The 27,404-nt window shown below is 36.0% G+C and overlaps 1 protein-coding gene across 12 annotated transcripts in view; it reads right to left on the bottom strand.

Annotated features, from left to right (window-relative positions):
- SOX5 (SRY-box transcription factor 5) overlaps positions 1 to 27,404 on the bottom strand; it is a 1,001,956-nt gene that overhangs the window by 723,143 nt on the left and 251,409 nt on the right. For all 12 annotated transcript variants that reach the window (XM_041735837.1, XM_041735832.1, XM_041735833.1 and 9 more), the window contains one exon: positions 4,740 to 4,836. The gene's annotated coding sequence lies outside the window, so the exon portion shown is untranslated. The remainder of the gene's footprint in view (positions 1 to 4,739; positions 4,837 to 27,404) is intronic.

Raw genomic sequence — 27,404 nt, forward strand, 5'->3', positions numbered from 1 at the left:
TTTTTATTAGTTTGAGTTTTTTACTTTTTTGAGATGCCTCCTTATTTTCAATCTTTCTTTTTCTTAGTACATTTATTAAAATATGATTTTCACAGTAAGCATTTCTTACAGGCATTCTATAATTGTCACATGTAAGAAGTTCAATTTGTTTTTTAAAATATTTAAAATTACTACTGTGATTTCTTTGGAATCTTGAAACTTATTTCCAGCCATATATTTTTACATTTATGTGCAACTTGATTTCTAGTGAAATTGGTACGATTCCAATTTTTTGAAAATGGTCAAGACCTATTTTATGACATAGCATATAGTCAAATTTTGTAATTTTTCCATGCATTCTTCAAAATAACATGTTTTGCAGTTATATGCAAGGTTCTGTATATGCCTATGAGGTCAAATTTAAGCTGGTCTTTCAACTCTTTATCCTAACTGATTTTTTTCTGTCTACTTTATTCCAACAATTACTAAAAGGAGTGGGTTAAAATGCTATTGTGGGTTTGCTTATTTCTCCTTGCTGTTCTAACAATTTGACCTTAATGTATTTTGAGATTATGTTATCATGACATTTAGATTTTAAATTATTTTATCTTCCTATTGAATTGAAACTTCAGTAATTTACAAAGTCATTCTATCTTTAACAATGGTTGGGGCTTTAAAGTCTATTTTCTTTAATCAGTGTAGTTACACCAGTGCCCATGTGATAAATATTTGCAGGGCATAGTGTCTTCTTTTTTATATAATAAATTTATTTTTTATTGGTGTTCAATTTACCAACATATAGAATAACACCCAGTGCTCATCCCATCAAGTGCCCCCCTCAGTGCCCGTCACCCATTCACCCCCTGGCATAGTGTCTTCTATTATTATTTACATTTTACATATGAGGAATGAGTGGTTAAGGAATATCACCAACAGTAGACAGCCATAAGTGGTACAAACAGGAACAATTCAAACAATGTGTCTCTAAAGTCTATGCCTCTCAACATTATAATTCTCTTATAAATTCCAAAGAGTAAAAGTCAGCTTAGGTTCAGGGGGGAAAATGTTCTCACTCTAATTTCTGCAAAGAATTTCTGATGAATTGCTCTCTGATTTGATTTTTCACTTAGCTTTGAGTTAAATTCTAACTCCTTTAATATATATATTTTTAAGATTTTATTTATTTATTCAGGAGAAACAGAGAGAGAGGCAGAGACATAGGCAGAGGGAGAAGCAGGCTTCCTGTAGGAAGCCCAATGTGGGACTTGATCTGAAAACTCCAGAATCACGTCCTGAGCCAAAGGCAGATGCTCAACCACTGAGCCACCCAGGTGCACCTCCTTTAATATTCTGAACATAATACTTTTTAAAATCCTTTAACACACAAAAAAGGAAACATTCTTAATCCAGAACTACAATACTCAACCTCTTTCACTCACACATAAAAGAAGTCTTTAATGTTTTGCTCTTTGCCTTTTTGAAATAGGCATGATTACCAACAACTTTCATGTGTTTGTCCCATGCCATTGAACCCAGTATCTCACTCTGCCCTAACCTAAAAGAGGAAACTGGTTGCAATGTGGTCAAGATTTCTGAGTGATTGTGTGGCCCTACTGAGAAGAAAAGCTTATTGCAACCTGATATCAGGAAAAAATAAAAAATGTTGGGTGCTAACCTTATTCATTTCTCCTTGAATAGACATATTTAGTATTTTTAACAGGAACACTAAACAACTTAGGTAAGCCTTTTGGAATCCCATACATCTTATATTTTCAAATTTTAGTATTAAATCATACTCATTATTTGAAAAATTGTGTAAACTGGGAAGAAAATCAAAACTGCTCATGATTTCATGATCTACGGCTAATAATATTTGATGTACTACTTTCAGGTATTTTTTCTGTTAATTTTTATGTATTTATAACATATGTATAAGTGAGTGTCCGAGTGTGCATGTACATATGTACACACATAAATTTAGAGACACAATATATCTTCAGTATGTATTGTTTATGCATAATTTCATGTGAGTTTAAAATTTCTTTAAAAATATTTTATTGACTGTATAATACAAATGCAGTCAATTTATTCAACTACTGCTCCACTGCTGGACAATTTAGTCAAATTCAAATTCTTTCCATTATAAATATATGAAAACGAATAAATATAATTATATAAATTTTGTCTCTTTGTTTCATTACATTAGATTCCTGGAAGTAAAACTGCCAAATACTATTAATTGGGCCCTAGTATCTATTCTCTAATTATTCTACCATTATAACTTCCCTAGATTTATCTTTCAGAATAAAAACTATGGTTTAAGCTTTTCTTTAAGTATGATATTGCTGTATGACTATGTTCTAGCCAATGGAATGTAAATGGAAGGGGAGTGAACAACTTTCAGAAGATTTTCTTATAGGGAGGGAGCATGATCTTCTCCTATTCCCTTCCTGTTGCTAGCACATGGACATGATGTCTGGAATACCAATTCTGGATATTCTAAAACACTAGGTAAGTTTCATATTCAGAGTAACAGAACAAGAGGTGAAGGATCTGGGTCCTTGATGACCATGGAACCACCCAACAAGCTCTAAGCTGGCTACACAGATTTCACAAAAAGAAAATACAAATTTCCATCTATTTAAAAAACTATTTTGGATTACTTGTAACCAAATGTTTTCTAAACTGGTGGGGTAGAAATGTTGCATAGAGTGCTTTGTTAACATTTAGGGTTAATACCAGAGATGGCCAAATCATTTCCTGGAAAGTTGAACAAATATAACCCTTTCCAACAGTTATTGAAAGCCTATCTCCCCACACTTTTATTAAAACATTATCATTCCGGGCAACCCGGAGGGCTCAGCAGTTTAGTGACCCCTTCAGCCCAGGGCTTGATCCTGGAGTCCCGGGATCGAGTCCCACATCAGGCTTCCTGCATGGAGCCTGTTTCTCCCTCTGCCTGTGCCTCTGCCTCTCTCTCTCTCTCTCTCTCTCTGTCCCTCATGAATAAATAAATATTTTGTAAAAATTATCAAAAAAAAGGTTTTGTAAAAATTTTTAAAAATTATCATTCCAAACCACTTTTTACTGGTTAGATACTAAGTAAGCCATAACCATGCATTTCTTTTATTAGTGCATTGTATTAGAATTGCATTCCACATTAACTATTTGTTCTTATATTTTATCTTTCTAAATTAAGATGTTAGTGCCTGCTGAGAACAACTGGTTACATGTGATGTTGGCCAAACTTATTAGAAGTAGCCCAGATTTACATTTGCCTTTTAATTATTGGTGTTTTCACTTGTAAAGCTACAGAAGTTTCATATTTGCAATAATCCATTTGTTACTTATTCCACTTCTGTTAGCATAAAAATCCATTACTCACTAGGCTATCTTCCATATTGTATCATTTCATTTGTCTGACATATATGAAGTCCTATTTATAAATCCTTTAAGAATATAATTTAGGTTTTAAAAATTAATTTTTAAGGGGGATCCCTGGGTGGCGCAGCGGTTTGGCGCCTGCCTTTGGCCCGGGGCGCGATCCTGGAGACCCGGGATCGAATCCCACGTCGGGCTCCTGGTGCACGGAGCCTGCTTCTCCCTCTGCCTGTGTCTCTGCCTCTCTCTTTCTCTCTCTGTAACTATCATAAATAAATAACTTAAAAAAAATTAATTTTTAAATAAGATAACTATGATTGATTCTAAAGGTTTTCACCAATGAACTTGAAGTTTCAGATACATAAGTCATAAGCTCTTAAGAGTGAATTAGTGGGGGCAGCCCAGGTTGCTCAGCGATTTAGTGCCACCTTCAGCCCAGGGCTTGATCCTGGAGTCCAGGGATCAAGTCCCACATCAGGCTCCCTGCATGGAGCCTGCTTCTCCCTTTGCCTGTGTCTCTGCCTCTCCCTCTCTCTGTCTTTCATGAATAAATAAAATCTTTTTTTTTTAAAGAGTGAATTAGTGAATAAATAAGTTTTAGTTCACAATGCAAAAGACCGTGTTTCTAGAATTCCTTTTAAGAATAAACAGAAAGAATTCCTTTTCCATCTTATTAGTGACAAACTTCTAAACAAAAAATCCCTTAGCTCGAATCTTTCTGCTGTCACCCACATGATAGTTAGTCAGTCATTGGAATATAAAAGGATTTTCAAGACTAGGTCTGTGGTCAAACTTTCAGTTCCTGTTCCCAGAGTATAACTTTTTTGAAAAGACAAATAAGCATTTCATAAATGCACTGACAAATGTCCACTAAATATTTCTGCTAATATTCCTGGAAAATATCTGTTTTGCTTGAGTAAAATTGCATTTTTTATGTGTTTACAAAAACATACTCTAGGGTACTTGATAGCCTATGGAAGTTTTTGTAAAATGAGTGACCTACCCTTTGTGACCCAAAATAGTTCTTTTACAACAACTAAAAAGTAGGAACAAATGTTTTTAAAAACACTTTTTAATGGAGAAAAAAAGCTTTTGCAACTTCAAGAAAAGTGTATCTCATTAAGAAAATGAAAATAAAAGAAATGTTGCTATCATCTGCCAGTTTAGAGACATTACCTTCATAATGAGTTTCCAAATTATAATTACAAATCCAGTTGTCACTTGAATATAAAAGACTATGTACTAGTTTTATATGCATGTCATATATTTTACTTATAAATTAAAAATAAGAGAAAGTACTTAAATTTTCATTTTTGTAAAACAGCAAATGTAGTATTCAATTTTTCAAAGATGTGTATTTATGTATTTTATAAATATACCTTTTTCCTACCCAGTGCAGTGCCCAAATTCTCTGTTCAGCTTTCAGAATCTTGTAAACGGATTCACACAGGAATTGTGTCATCAGCAAGAGGAGTGCTAAAAAAAACCAAAAGTAGACCATTAACAGTGCATTGTTCCATTTTAGTAAATGTATCAACATAGAACTTTTGGAAGCAGATTTCCAAAGTTTCTTTCCAAGGTTTTCAAAATAAATTTCTATATGTAAATTTACATACATGTAAAAAAATATATCTAAATATAATAGTTATTTTACGGGAAAAAAGCATTAATTTGACACTGTTTAATGCTACCAGAATTAATCTAAAAACGTATATGCATATAAATTATGTTATGTGCCTATATTCCTATATATTAGTCCCCTCAAGAAGTTGTTCTTTTTATCTATTTTTCATGTAAACATCCTGTGGATGCTCTAGGACAGGCAACATTAAGATAAATTCTTAGTGCTTGGAATGATTTATGAGAGATCTTCAGGTATCCTCAGAGGTCCTTCCCTTGGTTGCATTCAAACGTATGACAGCAATGGTCAGCACGGTAACTGCTTAGTGGGAGTCATTCAGCTATCTCTACATTCACATTTCTTTCTATATATCTCTACGACTGTGCTGACTATTTCAACTTCAGATATACTGTTCTTGCCACTTACATGAGTGAATATAGCTCTGGCTTTGTTACCCATTTTCCCAGGCTAGACAAAAATGGTCTCTGCTACTCAGCTGAAATTCCCAAGAATTATACTGCTGAAAGCAGGGAATCCATATATGGTGGTGTACCCACAGCCTTGGTCCCAGTTCAGTCTCTTCAGTAATTCAGGAAGAGCTGAGTAATGCTTCAGTGTTCATTCTTACAATGCCGTAAATTATTCAGTTTTGATGACAAGATTTACAGCATTTGAATAGTTTTATTACCCTATGATATCTATCTGGAGCATGATGGGTAGGCAAGATTTAACTTCATTCCAGTATCAGAAATTTGCTAATAAACACAGAAATACAAAAGGTACCACATTGATGAAGACTCCACATTATTGGGACACCTGGGTGGCTCAGTTGGTTATGCCTCTGACTCTTGATTTCAGCTCAGGACAGGACCTCAGGGTCCTGCAGGAGACTGTTTGCTCAGCAAGAAGCCTGCTTGAGATTCTCTCTCTCTCTCTCTCTCTCTCTCCCTATGCCGCCCCCCATTCTTTTTCTCTCTCAATCTCAAAAAAAAAAAAAAAGACTATGTCATTTCATTAGTTTGCTAGTTATTCCACTGGAGAGTATTCCAAAATGAGAAAAGTTATTAAAAATTTTGAACATCAGAAATTACACTGCTGCAGTAAAATTAAAGGTTGTTTACACATAGTCCACTAATTTAAAAAAACTACTTTTCATTAAAAATATTACTAAAAAACCCCAAGCTCTACTTTTTTTCAATTAAGTGAAATGTCACATCTGACCAAATAAAGAAACTACACAGAATTTACTTAAAAACGAAACATATTTTGCATATCCTGTATGTTGGCAACACAGAAATATACAGGTGGTAATTTCACCCACAAGAGGGAGCCTGTATTTTTACATTTTTGTCACAGAACTTGAAAAACTTGAATTAAAATATAAAATTCTAAAACTGTTTGTTGATATCATATTCTCTATGTCAGGTCAATTTTTGAGAAAGCCAAACTTTAGTCAGCATAATTTTATTCAACCATAACATGTCAGTATGTCAGATGATAAAAATATAATTAGAATTTTAAAAAATTTCCTTCCCCTATTATATATTTTTTCATATATAAGAAGGAAAATGTAACTGCCAAAGCAGCCTAAGAGAAAACTCCTTTTAGGTGGTAGTAACAGTAGTTGGGATAAATTGACTAGAATTATTATGAGTGCTCTGTACATAGAAGTGGAATGATATTTCAGTCATCCTTTTATCAGAAAAGATGCCTGTGTAAACCAATAATTTTCTATGCATTTGTAGAACAGGAAATACCCTATTTAAAAAATTACTGTGATGGCCATTCTCACTAATACTACTTAAAACTTGCCTAAGAAAGGATATAACTGGCATGGCACCACAATGAGCTCTCCTTTCTTAGAGTTGGGAATAAAAATTGTTCCTTAAAAAAAAGTAAGCTTGATCCCTTCATATTCTATAAGCTCCCTAAACAGTATCTCAAATTTCTAAAACTTTCTAAATAAATATGCTCTAGGTTTTATAAAAATAAAGTATATTCATCAACTTAAAAACTACCTTATAAAAACAAATTGGGGCAACTCTTACCAACCCAGAGTGATCTGTTCTATCACATTCAGAGGCAGTAATAAACCAGCTGAAATTTGTTTTGTGATCCTTTACAAAGTGCAAGGAAGACAGATGACAAACTGTCCCTCTCCCCCCCACCCCCCCAATCCTTCTCAGCTACTCCACCATGTTAAATAACAGGGGCAGGGAGTCGAAGAAGAAAGGGTTAATCACTGCTGCTGTGCTTCCTTCTGGAAGTCCAACCTACCCATTAAATCATTGTTTTTTCTCCCACTAGGGATTGTGAATCTAATGGACCTAAAATCAATACCTTATAAATGACATAAAAAATATATTCATTTTATGGACTAATGTACCCTAGTGTCTGAATCCTATTTACACCCTCTACTTTAAAAAGGAACAACAGACCCATTTCTGACAGTAAAAGGTTACTCAGTCACTCTGGTGACATGCTGCAGAATGCACTGTCATAGTAAAGTGCAGCAGGAGGGAAAGATTGGTGGCTGCAAACCTGCTATCATAGAAACTTTAAACCTGGTGAGGCGTGCTTGTGTTAAGAAACACAATGAGTGGGACTCCTGGGTGCCTCAGTAGTTGAGCATCTGCCTTAGGCTCAGGGCCTGATCCAGGGTCCGGGATCTAGTCCTGCATCAGGCTCCCTGAAAAGAGCCTGCTTCTCCCTCTGTCAGTGTCTCTGCCTCTCTCTGTGTGTCTCTCATGAGTAAGTAAATAAAATCTTAGAAAAAAAAGAAAGAAAGAAAGAAAGAAAGAAAGAAAGAAAGAAAGAAAGAAAGAAAGAAAGAAAGAAGAAAGAAAGAAAGAAAGAAAGAAAGAAAAAAGAAAGAAAGAAAGAAAGAAAGAGAAAGAAAGAAAGAAAGAAAGAAAGAAAGAAAGAAAGAAAGAAAGAAAGAAAGAAACACAATAAGGGAGGAGCATGCAGGTAGCTCGCCATGTTCCATGGTGAGTTTGTAGGTCTGTTCCATTATCATGTTTCATAACTTACATAAAATTTTGAGTGCATCAAACATTATATAATATTGAAAAAACACTTATCCATTTAATAGTGAATTCTATAATGACTGAAAAAACCTGGATAAAAAATCCTGTAAGGCAGAAATGCTCATTATATGCCAAAGAGGTATTAGCCAAGTAAACATAGTTTGAGATTACACCACATTAAACCATAGTCATAGACCAGCTCTGGTGAGACTGAGGGCATTTCCTCTATCAGATAGAGGAAAGCAGTAGGAAAACAACTAAAGAAGATACATGACTATCTGTTGTTGTTTTATATATATATATTAAGAAAACATATATATATATATATATATATATATATATATATATATATATATACTGATGAGAAGGTTTTATATTTACAGAATAGTCTTTAATCCAAAGGACCCACATGTTCGATTCAAATACCCTTCTTAGCATTTACAAAGTATCATGTTCAGCTTAACAACAAAAAGCCCTCAATTTACAATTAGTAACTTTATTTTGAGATATCTTCTTCTATTTTTAATATTTTTAAGATATCAAATATAGAGCAACCCTGAAAAATTCAAAAATACCTGCAGTTGCAAAGATAATAGTATGGCTGAAATTAAAAAGAAAAAAGAAAGCTAAAGACTAAAGGAATATCTATTTTCCTGAAAAAAACATCATTTGACTTCCTCTTTGTTTCAATGGGGGTACAAAACGAAATAGAGAATAATGAACAGGAAAAGCAACTTCAAAACAGATACTTTTTGAGATAATTCTAGCAACAGGTCAGCCTGAGTTCCCTGTTCAGTTTTACTGGCTTAAAATCCATATAGTTATAAAATTACAGATTGAATTTTTTTTTAAAAAAATTGTTGTTCTTTATTCCAATTGCCAACCAGAGCCATTTATCCCCTATTAGATAAAGTATAATAGACTCTACCGAAAGGGTCATTGGCCTTCCATTTAATGATATTGCCAGCCCCAATCTGCATTTTCCCGGCAATGTCCCTCAACACAGAATAAATGGCTGATCTCTTCACAATAACAGCTGATTTCTATTTATTAAGCTAAAAAGGTCACCATTTTCTACGGCTGGGCCGCCCTGCACTATTGATAATTTTATGCATAAACAAATGGCAAATTTGTGCCACATAAATATGCATTAGCAATTACTTTTTCCTCGGGCAACGCTCACCGCATGCAAATGTGTACCTCGAAGGGCCTGGTAGCTTTTGTTTTAGCTCTTGAACAGTGAAACAAAAGAGCACAATAAACAATTTTAAAATTGCCAATCAATAAGCAATGCAAATGCAAAGGTAAATGGCAAGAAACTTGCTTAGAAACAACCAAACAAAAAGTGAGGTGGAGGGGGTTGGTGGAAGGATTTTCTTTTTTATATTATTTCATTTCTTTCCCCTTCATAATGAAAAGGCTAAAGTACTCTTGACACAGAACAGCTAGCAAAGCTGGTGCTAAAGCAGATGCCAGATGGGGAAAGTGGAAAATATACACATGTTGAGTAAACACACACATATACACATACACCCCAAAAGGGGGTATGGGAAAAACTGTTCTGATGTGGTTTCAAATGTATCACTTATTCAAATTTCTGATTTTTCAATTTCAGAGATAAAGAGAATTTTAAAACTGGGAAGAGCTACAGAGATACATAACCAAATCTTAATTCCGCTGCACTGTGCTAAACTGTTTCCTAATAGCATCTTCCTCAGACAAAGGGAATACACATGATCAATAAGTAGGATTTTTTAGGAACACGAGGAAAAGGAGTAAATGAAGAATATATAAACAAGAGATCAAAACAATTACATGTCCAGATGTTTACGATTAAAAAAAAAACCTATCTCAGAATAATTCAAGAATAGTATCATAGCATCAGTAAAGAGAGAGATAAGGGGCTAATAAGGTAAGAGGTGACAAGTGTAAGAAAGACAAAGAAGAGAAATAAGTATTACCTAATTTGAGTATGAAAACAATGATAAGTTGAAAAATGTTGGTATTTTTTAAATAAAAAATGACCTTTAATAAGAGTATTTTTTAAAGTGCTATCATGCATGCACTGTTCTAAATGCTTTACACACTTGGATCCACTACATTTGATCTTCACAGAAACCTCTCTAGGTTGGTACATTCCATAGCACAGAGAAACAGAAAGTTTAAAAAATGTGACTGATTACTTAAGTCAGTGCTAGATCTGGGCTCTGACCCAGTCTGAGGCCAACACCTGCAAGCTTCACTACTGCTTAAGACTGCTATCCATTCCTTAAAAACCCATCCATTTTAACCTGATTGGAAAATTGCTTTCTCAATATATAGATGGCTTTGCTTTGTATGATTAAGTTGAATTGTATTTTAAAAATTTAAAATGGGGACTCATGTAAGTTTCTTCATCCTAGTTGTTAAAATACCTCAGCTTCTGTAAAATACACAATTTGTATGTTAGTATGAAGGCACATTAATACATGTACACTGAGATCATGCTATCATCTTAATCACTTGGGAACAGAAGCACATTTTCTGATCCCCACCTTGATCTTTATATAATTAAAGGTTTCACTATTACACAAAGGATTAATAAGTATTATTAAGAAACTGTTAAAGATAAATAAATATTCTTGGTCTAAATGCAAATTGGCAAACCTGAACATCTAAAGTTAGCATGTAGCTCTGTCCTGCTCAGAACCAAGATATTCTTCAGGGGGGCCTCTTAGAATCCTGATATAGATACTAAAAGTCAAAACTCTTTAGAGAAGACCATGAAACTTCTCTTGGCAATATCTTCTCCCTGATAGTATCAGAGTTGGAAGATCAGGCCTATTGTTAGCACATCAGTGCCTTTGTGTAAGTAAGAAATAGATGCCCCCTTAGGTAGGCCATTCAGAAAATGTATTACCTACATACCCATACAGCATGCTCTGAAAGAGACCAAATAGTTTTATTGGTTAGAAAAATATTATTTCTAGTATTAAAAACCCCACCTTCTTTAGAGATTTTTGAGACCCAAATATCCCTTATTAGTACAAAATCAGTAGTGATAATACAGATAGATTCCCGTTTTGTTTTGTTTTGTTTTAGTTTTCCGTCTTCATGGCTGGATGTGTAAAAACTTGAGTATGGTTTTTCTTATTATCAACTAAATGCAATAAATGTGTGCCAACAATCATTACTATGTAATAGGCCAAAGTTTTAATTATCATCATCCCTTGTCCCATTCCTTACTCTCTCTGCAGGGTAGAGATTTCAACTGGTATGTTATATGGACATCAAGCTCAATGTGGCAGAGGCTGGGCCAAATAATCTGTGTGTCCCAATCCCCCTTTTATAGCAACCAAAATAGGTTTAGATAAAGGATACCTTTGAGGGGTTTAGAAAATCAAAGTGAGCCACAGGAAGTTCTAGGTAGGATTCTGTATGGATGGCAGGAGGAAAGTCACTGCCTCATCTGTTCTGAGTGAGAGTCTGCTGGTCTCTTTGCTTCAGATCCTTTCTTTGCCTGTCTCCTGCCCTGATGATCTTGACATGGACTAACCTCAGTAGGACAAGTTTCCCAGGCACCCCTGGCAATAGGCATCCAGGTGAGTTCAGCCCCTGGAGGAGAATGGAACATGATGTAAGGGGTTTTGGGGTGGGGAGCAGGGGACACAACAGTGTGCATGTGCATGTGTGTGCTAGTATGTGTGTATACATGAACTAATGTGCCTGGGGTCTCTCTCTCTCTCCATTCACTTCCTGAAAAACATTTTATTATAGACAATTACATATTCAAAACAGAGACATGAGGAAAACAAACCCTCATCAACCATCTTCAACACCTACCAACTTTCTGCTATTTGAAGTTCTTCCCCTCTTCCTCTGCTTTACCAGGTATCTTGGGCCGCAGTCCCATCTCTACCTGGTTCCACGTCCTGTCAGACAGGTCCCCATTGTTTCAGCCTCCATCCAGCAACCCTGGTAACCCAGTCTTCTGTCTCTGTGCCTAGTATAAGGGTGGTAGTAACTTCCTGTTGAACTCCAGGTTGCTTTTACAGTTTATCACCATAAATGTGTAACAATTTTTCAATATTACGTGCCCCTTTTAAAAATAATCTCTGTGGTTTCTATCTTTTTGCTCAGACCCTGACCATATAGAGTATTGATTTTATTTTACTTTTTATCACCTACTGTTAGAACCACTATTTACCCTTTATTCATAGGGCCCTTGAAGCAGGTCAAAGCCACCTGAAGTATAGGACCACTGCAATAGCATGCTGGTCCAATATTTGCCATGCCGGAAGTATGGCCCAGTATATGTAATATTCATAATGTATTCATGTAACAAACTAGCTATTCATATCCCATATCTTCTGTCAATTACTTATTGATATCCTGTTCCTTTATTGATTTGTCTGAATCTATGGGCCAGTGAAAGCAACAGACACCTGCTATTGCTCCTAGATATGCTACCCACTGCCTGACATCATGGGAATCTGCCTAGGCTATTTTAAGGAGGTAGCTCAATCTGTCATGAAAATACAGTTTTCCAATGGTAGATAGCAGAGACTAGTTAACCAAGTTTATGTCTTAGATAAGACATGTTTAACATACAGGCATTTGTTTATTCATAACAAAACATGACCTTCTGATGTTAGGAATGAACACAAATGTGTGTGCACACACACACATACTCTCTCTCTCTCTCTCTCTCTCTCTCTCACACACACACACACACACACACACACCATAAAAATGACTGATGTTAGATGGCTCTTACAAAATTACACTTTGAAAAATTATGGGACTATGAATCAAACGTATAGATTAAATTTCTCTGAAACAGACATGTGCTTAATAATTAATGGGAAAGGATACAAACAATATTTATGATTTTAACTTACCCAAAACATTTGAATAATTATGATATAATCATATAGCTCAATGAAGATATACTTACCAAATGTGAACTCTAATCTGTGAGGAAATTTTAAAATGTATAAAAAGATCTTAAAATTGAAATGATGGACTCATATCAAGCTGCACTTTAACCTACTTTAATATAAAGTCTTGTTATAAAGCTATCCAGAGGGGCACCTGGGTAACTCAGTGGGTAAGCAACTGCCTTTGCCCCAGGTCATGATCCCAGGGTCCTGAGACTGAATCCCACATCAGGCTCCCTGTGGGGAGCCTGCTTCTCCCTCTGCCTATGTCTCTGCCTCTCTCTCTCTCTGTATCTCTCATGAAAAAATAAATAAAATCTAAAAAAAAAAAAAAAACCTATCTAGACTAAAAATAGTTCATAATACTTTATTATTTTTAGTGGCAGCAATCATGCTGCAAGCAAAGAACAAGAGGTGGCAGTGGAAAAAAGAAAATACAGTTAATAAGTGCAGAGTGTCCAAATCAAAATTAGGTAAAACCAATGACCAAGGATAAGACAATTAGTTCAAATATTGGTTCAGAACTGGTTCCTATCCTATAGGTAAGAAACTTTTTAAGTATTCAACACCCATAAAATGTCAACCAGAAACACAGTGGCAATGACAACTATGCTGTCATATACACTTAGGAGAGGATACATTCCAGCTGAAAAAAGATCAAATTTAGGAGTGGAGGAGGGTCATTCATTAAGTAGAAGGGTGCCTAAGTGGCTCAGTTGGTTAAGTGTCTAAGTTCAGCTCAGTTCATGATCCCGGGGTCCGGAGATTGAGCCCCAGGTCTGGTTCCCTGCTCACCAGGGAGCCTGCTTCTCCCTCTTCCTGTCACTCCCCTCTGCTGTGCGCTCTTTCTCTCTCTCTCTCTCAAATAAATAAATAAAATCTTTAAAAAAATAAGTACAAAAAGAGATTTGATGGGTTGCCATTTGGAAAAGTGTGGACTGGATATATGTCTCATGGTTCACACAAAAAAACAAGTGTTGTCTTTGGTTTTTGTTTTCTCGGCAGGGTTTTGGAGAGGTAGATTTCAGTGCACTGTGAAAAATAACTTTTTAAAAAAGAATTGTCCAACAGTAGGATTAGTTGGAGGAAAGCCAAATAAATGATTTAGGATTTAAGCAAGGGCTCTGGATTCAGATAGAACCGCATCATTCTCTGGCTTTGCTACTTACTATCCAAGTGACCTTGGACACAGTTGCATAGCCTATGTAGCCTTCAGTTTTCTTATTTGCAAAATCTTCCAAATATATTCTATAGTGACGAAAAATAGACAATCAAGCAGAGACAGCATTTATCAAAGTTCCAAGAATAGGATTTCTGAACTAAATAGTATATTAGATCATGTAGCTTTTAAGATCCATTCTAATCTGAGACTAAATTATTCTATTTCCCAAAGTTCAGGCATATATTTTTATACAATTCTAGGCAAGGAAGGCAAGCACTAAATATTTAATAGGAGAAAAAGTTTGTAGCAATTCTGCATTATTAAAAAGGTTTAGCATCAGGTAAAGGATATTCACTTTTGACAAAAAAAGATAAATCTATTACATAAAATATAAAGCTATTACAAAAAAACTCATGAAGTATTTTTAGTTAATAAAAGGAACATATCATAAATCAGATACAAGAATACTTAAATCAGCAATATCTCGCTTTTAACGAATTTACAATATTCACTTTATTTTCTCCTTTTTAAAGTCTCTAGTTACTTAATTTATAGATATTCCTTGGTTACTGAGGAAACATAAACAAAGTACTTAAGCTTTTTGAACACTGAGTGCTGCTTCCTTGCTGCTGTCAGCCAAGTCTTTCCACTACTCCTTCAACCGCGCCTTCTGTCCCAGCCCCTCAGCACATGGCAACCAAGAACACAGAGAAGTAAGCTAAGCAGGACTAAAGGGCATCTTCAAAAGAAGCGATTCTCAAATTCGTTTTTGCAATGCCCTGGGGTTCCTCTAGTTATTTCAAGGAATGCTCTAAAATTTTCAAGAAATTCTTAAAACAAAGTGATTTTTACTTTTTCTTATCCTAACAATGATAGAGATCTTTAGACTTTTCAAGGCATTTTTCACTTCAACTATAATTTGATTCTCACAGCAGTTCTCCAAGGTAGGTATGACAGGGGATGATCTCTCTCTTACAGATGAAAAACAAACTCAGAAAAATTATGACTTGACCCCAAGTCACAAAACTACAAAGCAGCAGAAAAAGGCAAGAACCCAAGTCCAGTCTTCTTTCCTGTCCACTGTACTCTGTAACAGATCACATGCAGTACTTTAGGAATTGGCAGAGAGGTCATTTTTAAATCCCTCGAACTATGGGAGCATAAATTTACTTCTGAAGCTGTGAATGTTCACCAGGACTCTGCTATACTCTATCAATCTTCTCATCCATTGATTGAATATTCCCACTTTTTTTTTTTTAAAGAATTGGCCGGTTCCAGGCATTATTAAATTTTTTTTTATTTTTTATTTATTTATGATAGTCACACACAGAGAGAGAGAGGCAGAGACACAGGCAGAGGGAGAAGCAGGCTCCATGCACCGGGAGCCCGACGTGGGATTCGATCCCAGGTCTCCAGGATCGCGCCCTGGGCCAAAGGCAGGCGCCAAACCGCTGCGCCACCCAGGGATCCCGAATATTCCCACTTTTAAAAATGGGAATAGCACAGTGGTCCTCAACGGAGGGTGATTTTGCCCCCTAGGGAATATTCTGCACTGCACTGTCTGCAGACATTTTCAATGTGACCCTGGGAGGTGGGGAGGAAGGTGGCTACTACTGATATCTAAAGAGTAGAGGCCAGAGATGCTTCTAAGCATCTTTGGTGCACAGGATAGCTCCTAAAACAAAGAATTATCCAGCCCAAAATGTAAATAGTGTTGAGGTTGAGAAACTCTGGATTAGCAGTATTTTTATTTAAGCCATCTGTTTTTGTCTCTTATTTTTGTTACATAATCATAATAATGCTTTCAGAACATAACATTTGCTGAGTACTAATGACAGGTTTGGCATAAGGCTATAAGCTCTTGGGTAGTCACTAATTCCACAAAATGCCCTGTGCCTTAATCTTTGCTGTTTGACAATACAGTGAACAGTGGTTCAAGTGACAGAGGTCACCATTACTGAGATAAATGGATCATAAAATAATTTGTCATGGTATTTATAACACTTTGCTTATAAGAATGTTGAAAATAAAGTGATACAAATGGGGAAAGTCAGAAGCATACATTTTGATAATATGAAATGAAAATAAAAATTTGAGTGAAGGGATTTATCTTTTTTTTTTTTTTGAAGGGAGTTATCTTTGACTTTTTTGTTATGTACAGCATACACCAGAAACTTACAATAACGCATATACAATTAAAAAAATAATAAAAGAAATAATAGTAAAAGAAAATAAAGAAAAATAAATCTGGCCATCTTTGTATGTGGCAAATTATTTTAATAAGCATTATAATAACTAGTAATGTCCTCAAAGAAAAAGCTGTCAATTTTTGTCCTTATCCTGTCCACATTCTTTTTATTTTTTGTTTATTTTTTTACTGGAGTTTGATTTGCCAACATACAGTATAACACCCAGTGTTCATCCCATCAAGTGCCCCCCTCAGTGCCTGTCACCCAGTCACCCTATCCCCCCACCCACCTCCCCTTCCACTACCCCTTGTTCATTTTCCTGTTCACATTCTTCACTAAAGCTAGAGCTCTCAATTCTATTTCCTATTGGACAGGGTCCAGGGTGCCATCTCTGGACTGAGTTTCAGTCTGTTTTGTTTTGTTTTGTTTAGCAAGCTCTATGCCCAAAATGGGGCTTGAACTCATGACCCCTGCATCAAGAGTCACATGCTCTACCAACTGAACCAGCCATGCACCCCAAGTTCCAGTCTTAATTAGAGTCAAATAAAAGACCTAATTCTGGGGTAGCAAGTTGCCTCGGTAACAAAATGCCACATGGTATCTCCTATGTGGTATCTTGTTTCCTTACTCTTTACCTTTTGGTGTTCTCAAATATGTTATCACTCTGGAATAATGATTTAGGGTTTTAGAGACTTAAACTTTTCTTAGTTCACATACCCCTTTAAGGAATCTAATGAAAGTTGCAAGTCCACTCCATAGAAATACAAATTCCCATGTTGAGAGACCATCCTCTGTAGGTCTCTGTCTCTTATGTTTTTTTCTGAATGAAGGTACCAACTTTGTCCAGGATATTTGTATAGAGAAAGTCAAAGATAGTGTCTCCCTCCAGAACTAGGGTAGGTTTGTTTTATTGTCTAGTGTAACAAGGATAGTCTCACTTAGTGGCAAAGGTTAGGCATGCTTGCTGCTTGGTATAAAAGAGTCAGGTTCCCTAAACTCAGGTTTTCTCCCCCTGAAGTGGGGGGTATCCCCAGGCTGTCTTTGAATCATTATGTTGGACTTTAGGCTTAGGGAACTAGTACAAATGCTAATCTTCTGGCTACTACAATTGCTGTAAGTGATAAACTGTACTTTGTCACTGATCCAAGATCTTCTGTATTCTATTGGCATCCATGAAACTGTGGCAGGTAGGCTGATGTATTAGCTTGCAAATAGGGTAAAAATCTCAGACCTTTCACAGTTCATAACAATGCATACAAACAACAATAAGCATACCATTTTAACAGATGGCCATTCTGTCCTCATATCCAAAATCAGAAGGCTCAAAGTATCTTTTTATTTTTTAGTCAGTAAACAGAATGGAATGATCATAGACTGTAATACCTGAAAAAAAACCTTAAAAGTCATACAATATGATGTGTATTTTATTCCAGCAACAATAATAGTAATAGCGTTAACTGAGTTCTTTCTCTATGCCAGGCACTTTGTTAGGATCTTAAAAAATATCACTTAAGTTTATTCTGACAATAACACTGATGAAGTGGTCATGATTGTCCTCATTCCACAGAAGGAAACAAAGCTCTATGTAAATTAAGTAATTTGACTAAGTCTACATAATCAGTAAATGTTGGAGCCAAGATCTAGGATATGAACCTGGCTTGTGTCCTTAATCACCTTTCTTTTTTGCCTCTCAATTTCAGCTACATAGTAGTGGCAAAAAGACACAATCCCTGCCTCTGAGAGTTACATGCCTCAAAGAGATAAATTAATAACCACATAGATTGCCTTAAGGGCTTTGAGGGAGTATGCACAGAGAAGGCACCCAGCCCCCTAGGAGTAAACAATAGTTTCCCAAATAAAAGAATGACTCAGATAAATCCTGATGAACAATTAGCAGTAGGCTAGGTGAAGAAGTAGGAGTAATCCATTTCTTAATTTTACCTGTGCAGAAATAGAAGGCTAGACACAAGGCCAAAGTAACATATATGCTTTGGAAAACAGGATTGTAGTCTGATGGCTGATGAATGTTCATCTTTTATGTTTTGCTGTCTTTAAAGATTATTTCTCACTTTTTAACAGGAAATACGCAATGCTCAGGATTATTTACTTTTTATGCTGTTATTATTCCTCTTTTATTTTTTTAAAGATGAAGTCACTAGGAATTGAGCATTCAAGGAAATAATACATGAACATAGTGTAATAAGGGTATCTCTTTGCTAAAATGGGCATTACACATCACAAAGCATTCAAAGGGTTAATAAATCACTTGGAAATTTAAATGTCATTTTCTATTAGATTTTATTGAAGGACTTATCATGATTATAGACAAAGTTCCAACAAGGTCAACATCAATGTTTCAAAGACATGAGCAGGTAAGCTAAAGAGAGATCAAATAAATTGTTTAAATGTTACAGCATAGGTAGTTCTCACGAATGTCTTTGCAACCAGTCTAACTTCCATTAACATAGTTAGAAACTCTCTGATATGAAGAAAATTACTATAACTTCAGACATTACTCTAAGGGGCTATTCCTGTAGAATAGAAATGAAGAGATGTAGATAAATCTGCTAATGTTCATCTTATTCACATAAAGTGTGCATATAGGAACAGAAAACAGAAGCAAGAAATTCAAGGAAATCATGCTCAATAAAAAGATTTGAGTCCAGTTGTAACACCTTCTAAATTATAGGTATAGTACATTCATATAGATGTTGATAGAGATTCATTATGATTTGGTAGGCATTCAGAAATTGGAAATGAGGTAAAAAGGATCGTGTTTATCCAAAGAGCAAAATATTACTGCAATATTCCTGCTTGGCCAGATGCTGATTATTTAGGATCATAACATCACCACCTCCACTACCACCACCACCACATGCAGTGTCACTATACGAAGGCTACTATTATGATCAAGGGTTGCTGGGACAGATGAAGATGGATATGCTGTGAATATGCCCTATAGCTGCCAGTGGTCTATTGGAGGTAGGGGAAGGAACAGCACACAGCTAGATAAAAGAACAACTGTTCATCCAACAAACATTAGGGAGTGCGGGCTCTAAGCAAGGCACTGTGATAGGCCGACAACTAAAGAAGTCCAGGTGGGAGGTACATGAGAAGACTGGAACTAAGGAGAAGAGGTGCTTCTTGCATTTCAAATACAGTTATTTCCAGTCCTAACCTGAGCCAGATATGGGCAATGGAGACAGGTTACCAAGATCAATGACAGCCCAGGATCAGAATCACGGACATCAATATTATCAGTATTACTCAATCTCATCAATCTCATTAAACCGAGGAATTGTTTTAGGGATAAGTGAAAAAACTGGATCTTGGGGCACCTGGGTAGCTCAGTGGTTGAGCGTCTGCCTTTGGTTCAGGTTGTGATCCTGGGGTTCCGGGATGGAATCCCACATCGGGCTCCCTTCAGGGAGCCCACTTATCCCTCCTGCCTATGTCTCTGCCTCTCTCTCTCATGAATAAATAAAATCATTTTTAAAAAAGAATGAAGAAAAAGAAAAAACTGGATCTTGTTCAACAGATTTGACTAAAAAGGAAACTAGTGCTTGAGGTTTAATTATTTGACAAACCACCTAAAGTTGCACAAATAAAATTGTGACTGAGATTTGAAAAAAATACTCAGAATCACACTTGAGATACCCTTTTGATTCAAACAAATCTCTAGTCATCTGACAAATGCTTTTCAATATTTTAAAACTATCTGAAAATATGATTTATTCACCACAGTTTTAAACCAGTATAAGGGCCATTAGATACATGGCATTTATCTGACTAGTGCAAAATGTGTCCTCATTAGAGGAGAATACAAGTTTTGTAAGGTCTGAAACTTATAAGATTTAGGATACCCTCTTTAAAGTCATACAAAATTATGAGCCATTCATATCAACCATAATTTCATAAAGAAAATTTTATGCACAGAGAGAATTTTATAGGGAGATGTAGAGACACAAGATAAAGATATTTTAATCTTTCCAGCAGTATAGCTAATAGAATTTTGTTGTTGTCCTTGTTAGAGACAGTTGAGAAAAAATCCTTTCATCTTTCCAATGTGTTTTTGATAAAGTAATGCAAAATTTTCAGATCATATCAAATTTTGGAAAACTTTTCTAAGTTTATGAGATACAGGATTCAGAAGAATTTTCCAGAGACTAGTTTCTGGTTTTATCCATTCAAACCCAGTTTTCCTTCTACTACCTACATAATTTCAGGAGAAAATTGCAGTTATACTGTCAGGTGAGCCAGCGTCCTGCACTAATAACATAACCATAGATGAAAATGACTCTGGATGAAATACATGAATCCCCCTCAATCTAAACTGAGTGTATCTCTAAATTAATTTCCCTTTAAATGAACCCTCAGATACCCATGCCACTCTAACACTACAGGTAAAGGTGAAAAGTCATCTAGGGGAAGCTGCAACACAAACAGATAAGGATACTAATCACTTTTGCAAATTTAACAAAAACATTGCCCATGTGATCACCTTATTAGGACTCAAATAGAGCCACCGAATGAGCATAAGCTTTACTTTCTTCAATGTAGATCTCCCTCTGGTCTTCATCAAAACTTTTGAATTTGTGTGACCTTAAACTTCAGGTGCTTATACTGGCCATCCATTAAACCAGTTAACATAAACTATTAGGTTCTGTAAATCTATTGTAACAATTCTTAAAAACTCACATGGCTATGGCTGTATGTACAAAATGAATCTTCAGCATCATGTGGAAATACCTCTGGACACACCATTAGAGATGGAAGGAGGGTATGACTATCTCTAAGACTGTTCAGTGGCACAAATACTAAAACAATGATGAACAAAAAAAGGGGGAAAGGGGAAGAAGCTTCCTGACTGTGTACTTTAGAGATATACATTAATATTCCAGAATGTAGGTATTTGTATACCAAAATTGGCACTTGCAGGACTGTACTGATTTTCTACTTTCATTCTAATATTTTTTAAGCCAAGAAGAGTAATACCATCACCCTGCTGACACAGCATATTGATCCCAGTTCCTGAAAATTGAATTACACTTTTCCACTTCACTATTAGACCTGGGTTGTGTATATAAGTTCTTTAACATTTGTCTTCCCCAAATGGCATAAATTATCACATCTAGCTTATCTCCTGTGATTGTCTTCTAAGTATCTAGTGAAATAAATCACCATGACAGAACAATAAATAGGAACAGAATAGAAAGAGCTATCATAAATGGTAAAGTGCTATTTTTAGCATTATCTGACAAACTTCAATCCCACACACAAAAAAATAAGATATAGAAGTTGCTCCTGTAAAGGCATCAGAAATACAAGCGTTTGAAACTGCAGATTCAAAATGCTAAACAGAATTCTGATGTTGGGACCCCACAGAATTTGATCAAATGTATCCATCTGTTCATCTTCATGTAAATAATGCTCACACAACCAGTGCTGGGACCTCTTCTAGGACAGTCCCTGAGACTTTCATTACATCTGTCACTTCCCCTGTTTACAGCTGCCTCATCAGTAACTCATGGGGTTTTTCTTCCTAAACATTCAAACAGCATCCTGAGAAAACAGCACCAGGAAAAAGTTATTTCCATATTCCTCCTCTCTACCTGATTTCTGCCTCAGTAACTAATATTAATATCCAATGTAATACACTCTTCATGGAAGCATGGAAACATTTCAAGAAAGCCCTTTGGTTTTTCATTTCCGCTTCTTGAACACTGAGGGGACTATTTCATAAACAAATGTGAACACCTCCAAGCAAGTACTCACACTAGAGAAAGAGTTCCTCTCATACTTTTTACCTCTTACTTGTGGCACAAGAAATGGAGTTATCAACATGTGCAGTATCCAACTATATATACAGTCTACACTGTAGACATCTCTAACCAAATCTCTAAAATGGAAAACAACAGTACCCTTTGACCCTCATCTGTGGATGGATTAGATTGTTTCAGTGGCTGCATCCTACTGAAGGCAACCATGTTTCTCTGAAAATAAAGTGAACTTCCCGGGCAGCCCAGGTGGTTCAATGGTTTAGCGCTGCCTTCAGGGGCGTGATCCTGGAGACCCGGGATCAAGACCCACATCAGGTTCCCTGCACGGAGCCTGCTTCTCCCTCGGCCTGTCTCTCTCTCTCTCTCTCTCTCTCTCTCTCTCTCTCTCTCCCTCTCTCTGTCACCCATGAATAAATAAATAAAATATTAAAAAAAATAAAATAAAAAATAAAGTGAACTTCCTATACTCAATGTAGTTCTGACCCAGCAGAGGGATGAAACAGGTGACGGTCAATTAGGGAAAGCTCATATATGGAAACTGAATCATCATTGCTGTTGGTCTTGCAACTGACCTATCACTCCATTCCTCCTGAGGAAAGCAACATTGCATCTTACATCCTCAAAAGGTAAAATACAGAATTCCACCGACACAGTGTAGATGGGATAGAGACAAGCATTTCCAAACCCATTTCAAAATCCATTGCAGGATTTTACATTTAGTAATGGTAAATCTCCTCCAAAGGTTTAGCGCAGATATATTTAATCATATATATACACACATATATGCCTATATATGTGTCCATATGCATATATACATATATGTATGAACTTATAAGTAAAAGAAATTATGTATACAGAACACACATATGACACGCTCACATTTCTATGACACACTCACATTATTTTATTTTATTGGCAGCAATTTTTTTTCCTTACTGATTACTCTCTTTATTGCCGGAGGACCCCAGATCTTAGTACACTCCTCTACAACTAACCAACACATTTCCTCCAAATCTCCCTGGTTTAAGCACATTTATCTATTCAGAGTCTTTGTTGCAACACAGAGAGTTAATGGAAGAATGATTCATGTGCTAGCTATTTCAGACACCTCCAAATACTTTAACTCTAAAATGTAAAACCGCATGCATGGTGTATCTAGCTTGAAGAAATCTGAAGGGAAAATGTGTGAACACTAAACTCTTTGCATCATTTGTGCTCACTAAGGGGTATTTTGTTCTGTGAAACTAATACTGTTTTTTTTTTATGGCACTTTTCAGTTGGTACATCTAATAATGCTTCCTTCAGCCTATGGGAATCAGGACCTAGGTGTGGTATCAAGCAGACTGATTTTACTGATGAACATTAAACATAAACCTTCTTTTACCTAGTGTATTATTTTGGGATATGTCTCATCTTTGAGCCACTTATGAAAAGAATAAAGGAAGATGAAATCTGAGAATTAACATATCCTAAGATGGTGCTGAAAAAAGCTTCATAATATCTTTCATCAACAGCAGACAAAAATTTAGCTGAGACTTTATCACAGGACATTTAACTTCTGAATTAGCAGAAATCTCTCTTTGGAGGTTGATTTTATTTAAGATATGATTATCAAAATTCAACTGTTTCATGTTTTTTTCATGATTCTTTTCAGTAGCAATACTGCAAAATAATTTAATGGGAAAAGTAACTGTTATGATGTGATTGTGAGATCCCCACAATGATAAATCAGGGAAGTCACAAACATTTAAGACTATTTTACACTGAAGTGCCCCTCTCCAAAACTGTGTGTCCTCAGTCAGGACATGAGACTTCTGAATAGACCAAGACACGGTTTACAATAATCAGGTCCCGGACTGGTGCTTTTCATGCTAGCTTCTCTCTTTGCCTTTGACATGGATGTCAGGTATAAGCATGATCTGGATCCTTAAATATAATATCAAACTCCTAAATAAATAAGGAAAATATCTTTTGAAGATTTGAGAAGCAACAGTTGTGGCATTCTCATCATGATTTTTGATGATCCAACTTTCTGACAGTAGCAACCATGTAAAATGACAAGGCAGTAAAAGCAACATGAAATCACTCTCCTATGCAACCAACATGTTCTCTAGATTTCTTTTCCTAACTAAGGCATTATCACTTCACAGCTCTAGAAGGCAAATCTGTACTCATCAGATATTGTAATCTTAGGAAAGAGTAGTTTAAAAAATGCTAAACCTTTTTATTTCTTTGATAGTATAATTTCCGCCACCTGGACATCCATCTAGTCCACATGGGCCCACACAGACAGACACACAGACAAACATATATACACCAACATAGCCCTGCTGTTAATCCCCAATTTACCTGTCACACCAACTGCCAGACAATTCACTGAATTAATAATTTTTTTTTTGTATTTAACAGTCATAGACATAAAGGTAGTTATGCAAATTGTTTTACACTTTTAACTTAGATGAGACTAAAATATAGTTTATATTCTTATTCATCTGCTTAAGTTTCTTCCTTGTAATTAAAACTGTGGATCCAAACTATAATTTGGTCAAAATCTCAAACAGTGATTGATGCTTATTACCAAGGAGGCTTATCTAACATGATGTATATTTCAGAGGACAGCACTTAGGGTTTTTAAATCACCAGGTCTTTCTGTTCAAAATAATCAGTGCCGAGTTTTATCTTCTGTAGCTTTCCCATTCTCAAAAGGCGTTTTTTTTTTTTTCTTTCCAATAAAACAAGCTGTTCTTTCCTTTCTCCACACATCATGAGCTAAAAAAGCTGGGACTCGGCACAGATATCTGGAAATGGGATTTCATTAATGACTACAAGTGACCACAGGCTAAATCAATTAAACAAAATAGGTAAAATCTCCATGTTCTCCCTTAAATATTGCTAAGGCTACAGAACTGCTTACACTAATGAACAGAATCTTCATAGCAGGCAAATGACTCAACAAGCCACGAAGGCATGATTCCTTTTAAGACTGTCTTTTGCATTGTCACTGCATTCCCAGTGCTTCAGGTCAGGGCAAGTACTTCTGGACCAAGGGCACTGGGCAAACGCAGCGTCAGGGGGTCTGCAACTGTGCGTGACTGCTCAGAACATTCTCCCAAGGAAAAGAATTGCACAAAGGCTAACTCACAACCCATGGTTCTTGCCTATTTCCACTCCCTAATTCCTTCAAATTCTCACTTCCATGTGGCTTTTGGATGATAGATTCAAATACAATGTGCATGGTCACTGTCAATGAGCAGCCTCAAACTACACACCCTCCATTAAACATCACTCCTGTTTTCAAAACAACTTTCACAATAGTGGCAATTTTAAGTTAAAGGGAATTGGATTTTAAAAGATCTTGCAGAATATTATCAAAGTGCTGTTCCAATTTCAAGTCTATTAAGATGTATGTGTATTCTTAATATTTAAAAGAATAGTGTCAAGGGGATCCCTGGGTGGCGCAGCGGTTTAGCGCCTGCCTTTGGCCCAGGGCGCGATCCTGGAGACTCGGGATCGAATACCACGTCGGGCTCCCGGTGCATGGAGCCTGCTTCTCCCTCTGCCTATGTCTCTGCCTCTCTCTCTCTCTCTCTCTCTCTCTCTGTATGTGTGTGACTATCATAAATAAATAAAAATTTAAAAAAAAGAATATGTCAAGATAATTTATTCCATGAAAATGAGCAATAAAGTAAAAAAAAAAATTAGCTACACAAAAATGGTATATTTAAGTAGTCTGTAGTTGTACTAGCAGCAACAGCATTAATAGTATTAGTAGAGGGGTGCCTGGGTGGCTCAGCTGGTTGAGCATCTGCCTTCAGCTCAGGTCCTGATCCCAGTCCTGGGATAGAGCCCCTTGTTGGGCTCCCTGCTCAAGGGAGAGACTGCTTCTCCCTCTCCCTCTGCCAGACACTCCCTCTGCCTGTGCTCCCTCTGTCTGTCAAATATTAATAAATAAAATCTTTTTTTAAAAAAATAGTATTAGTAGAGCAGTTATTATGTGTTAAATATTATTTGTAATATTTAATGTGTTAGTCTTCATTTAAATCTCAGAAAAAAAAACTATAAGGGAAGGGCTTTGATTCACCCAGGTTTTACCACTTCACACAAAAAGGTACAACATTAACATTTGTGTATCTGATGAGTCTTCATCCTCTTGTGTTATCTTCAATATTCTCCTACCACTGATATGGAGTAAACTGCCTTGCAATGATTGGCCTGGGTAGCTTTGACTCTCAATCTCTCTATAAAGTAAAAGAGAATTTAGCAATTTATAAAGTGTCTCAATATCTCTATAAAGTAAAAGAGAATTTAGCAATTTATAAAGTGCTTCATATTGGAGGATAAACTCCTAACTTCAAATGTCAGAATAATTAGAAAAAAAAAAAAAACAGACCTATATCTGAAAGAATAAGGTTTATACAAAGTATCTCTTATTGTTGGCATCCAGCCATGTGAGAATCTCATATTTTAGGTACTTTTCCTTTGTAACTGCAAGCACTTATACCTGGGTATATTAAAGAGCCTTAGAGATTATAATCTAACCTATCAGGGGTTCACATTTTACAACTTGCTGCCTATTGTTTAAAAGATTTAAAATTTTCTGCACAGCATCTTCAAATCTCCAGAGAAAAGAGGCTATATAAATTCAAAACAAACAAACACTAGACAGTTTATGTGGTAGCGCTTTTGATTTTCCTGATATGCTTTCCCAATTGACTCATGGACATGATTTCATGTAATAAATTAATTTCAGAAAAAGAAAACTAATTTATGCCCAGTGAATAACATTGTTTCCTACTACGTTAATAAGTGCTTCCAAAGTTCTGCATAAAACAAGGGTTTATTTTTAGTGGCAAAAAATTATCTCTTCTGATTTGATGCTTATTATCTTTGCCTACCCTTGATTTTATGACCCCTTATCATGCTTGCTATGCGTTATTTAATTTGCTAAGACGAAAGAGGGCCTAACAACCCTTAATTTACCAAGACAATCTCAAAGGTAAATAAGATTCTAGAGGCATTTTCCTGAAGGAACACACAGAAGTACAAACTCCCTGTTATGAACTTCAGTGAGAAAGAAACAATGCTGGAATTTAGGGTATACTCGAGAACCAAGTAAAACACGGCTGTCATCAACAATTTAAAACTCATTTTAAAATAACTTTTGCAAAAGCCACAATGTTATATCTTTAAAGGTTGACAGAATTCTGAGCCTGAAATCCTGCCAGTGGTAACTTCTGGGTTCAGGAAAATAGAAAAACATGCCAGAAAGGGAAAAACCTGAGGAAGGATGGAGGGGAGACCCTACATTCCGAACTAAACTATACTGGAATCCAGATATATCTGC

This window comes from Vulpes lagopus, chromosome 21 (genome assembly GCF_018345385.1).
Source record: "Vulpes lagopus strain Blue_001 chromosome 21, ASM1834538v1, whole genome shotgun sequence".
Taxonomy (NCBI): Eukaryota; Metazoa; Chordata; class Mammalia; order Carnivora; family Canidae; genus Vulpes; species Vulpes lagopus.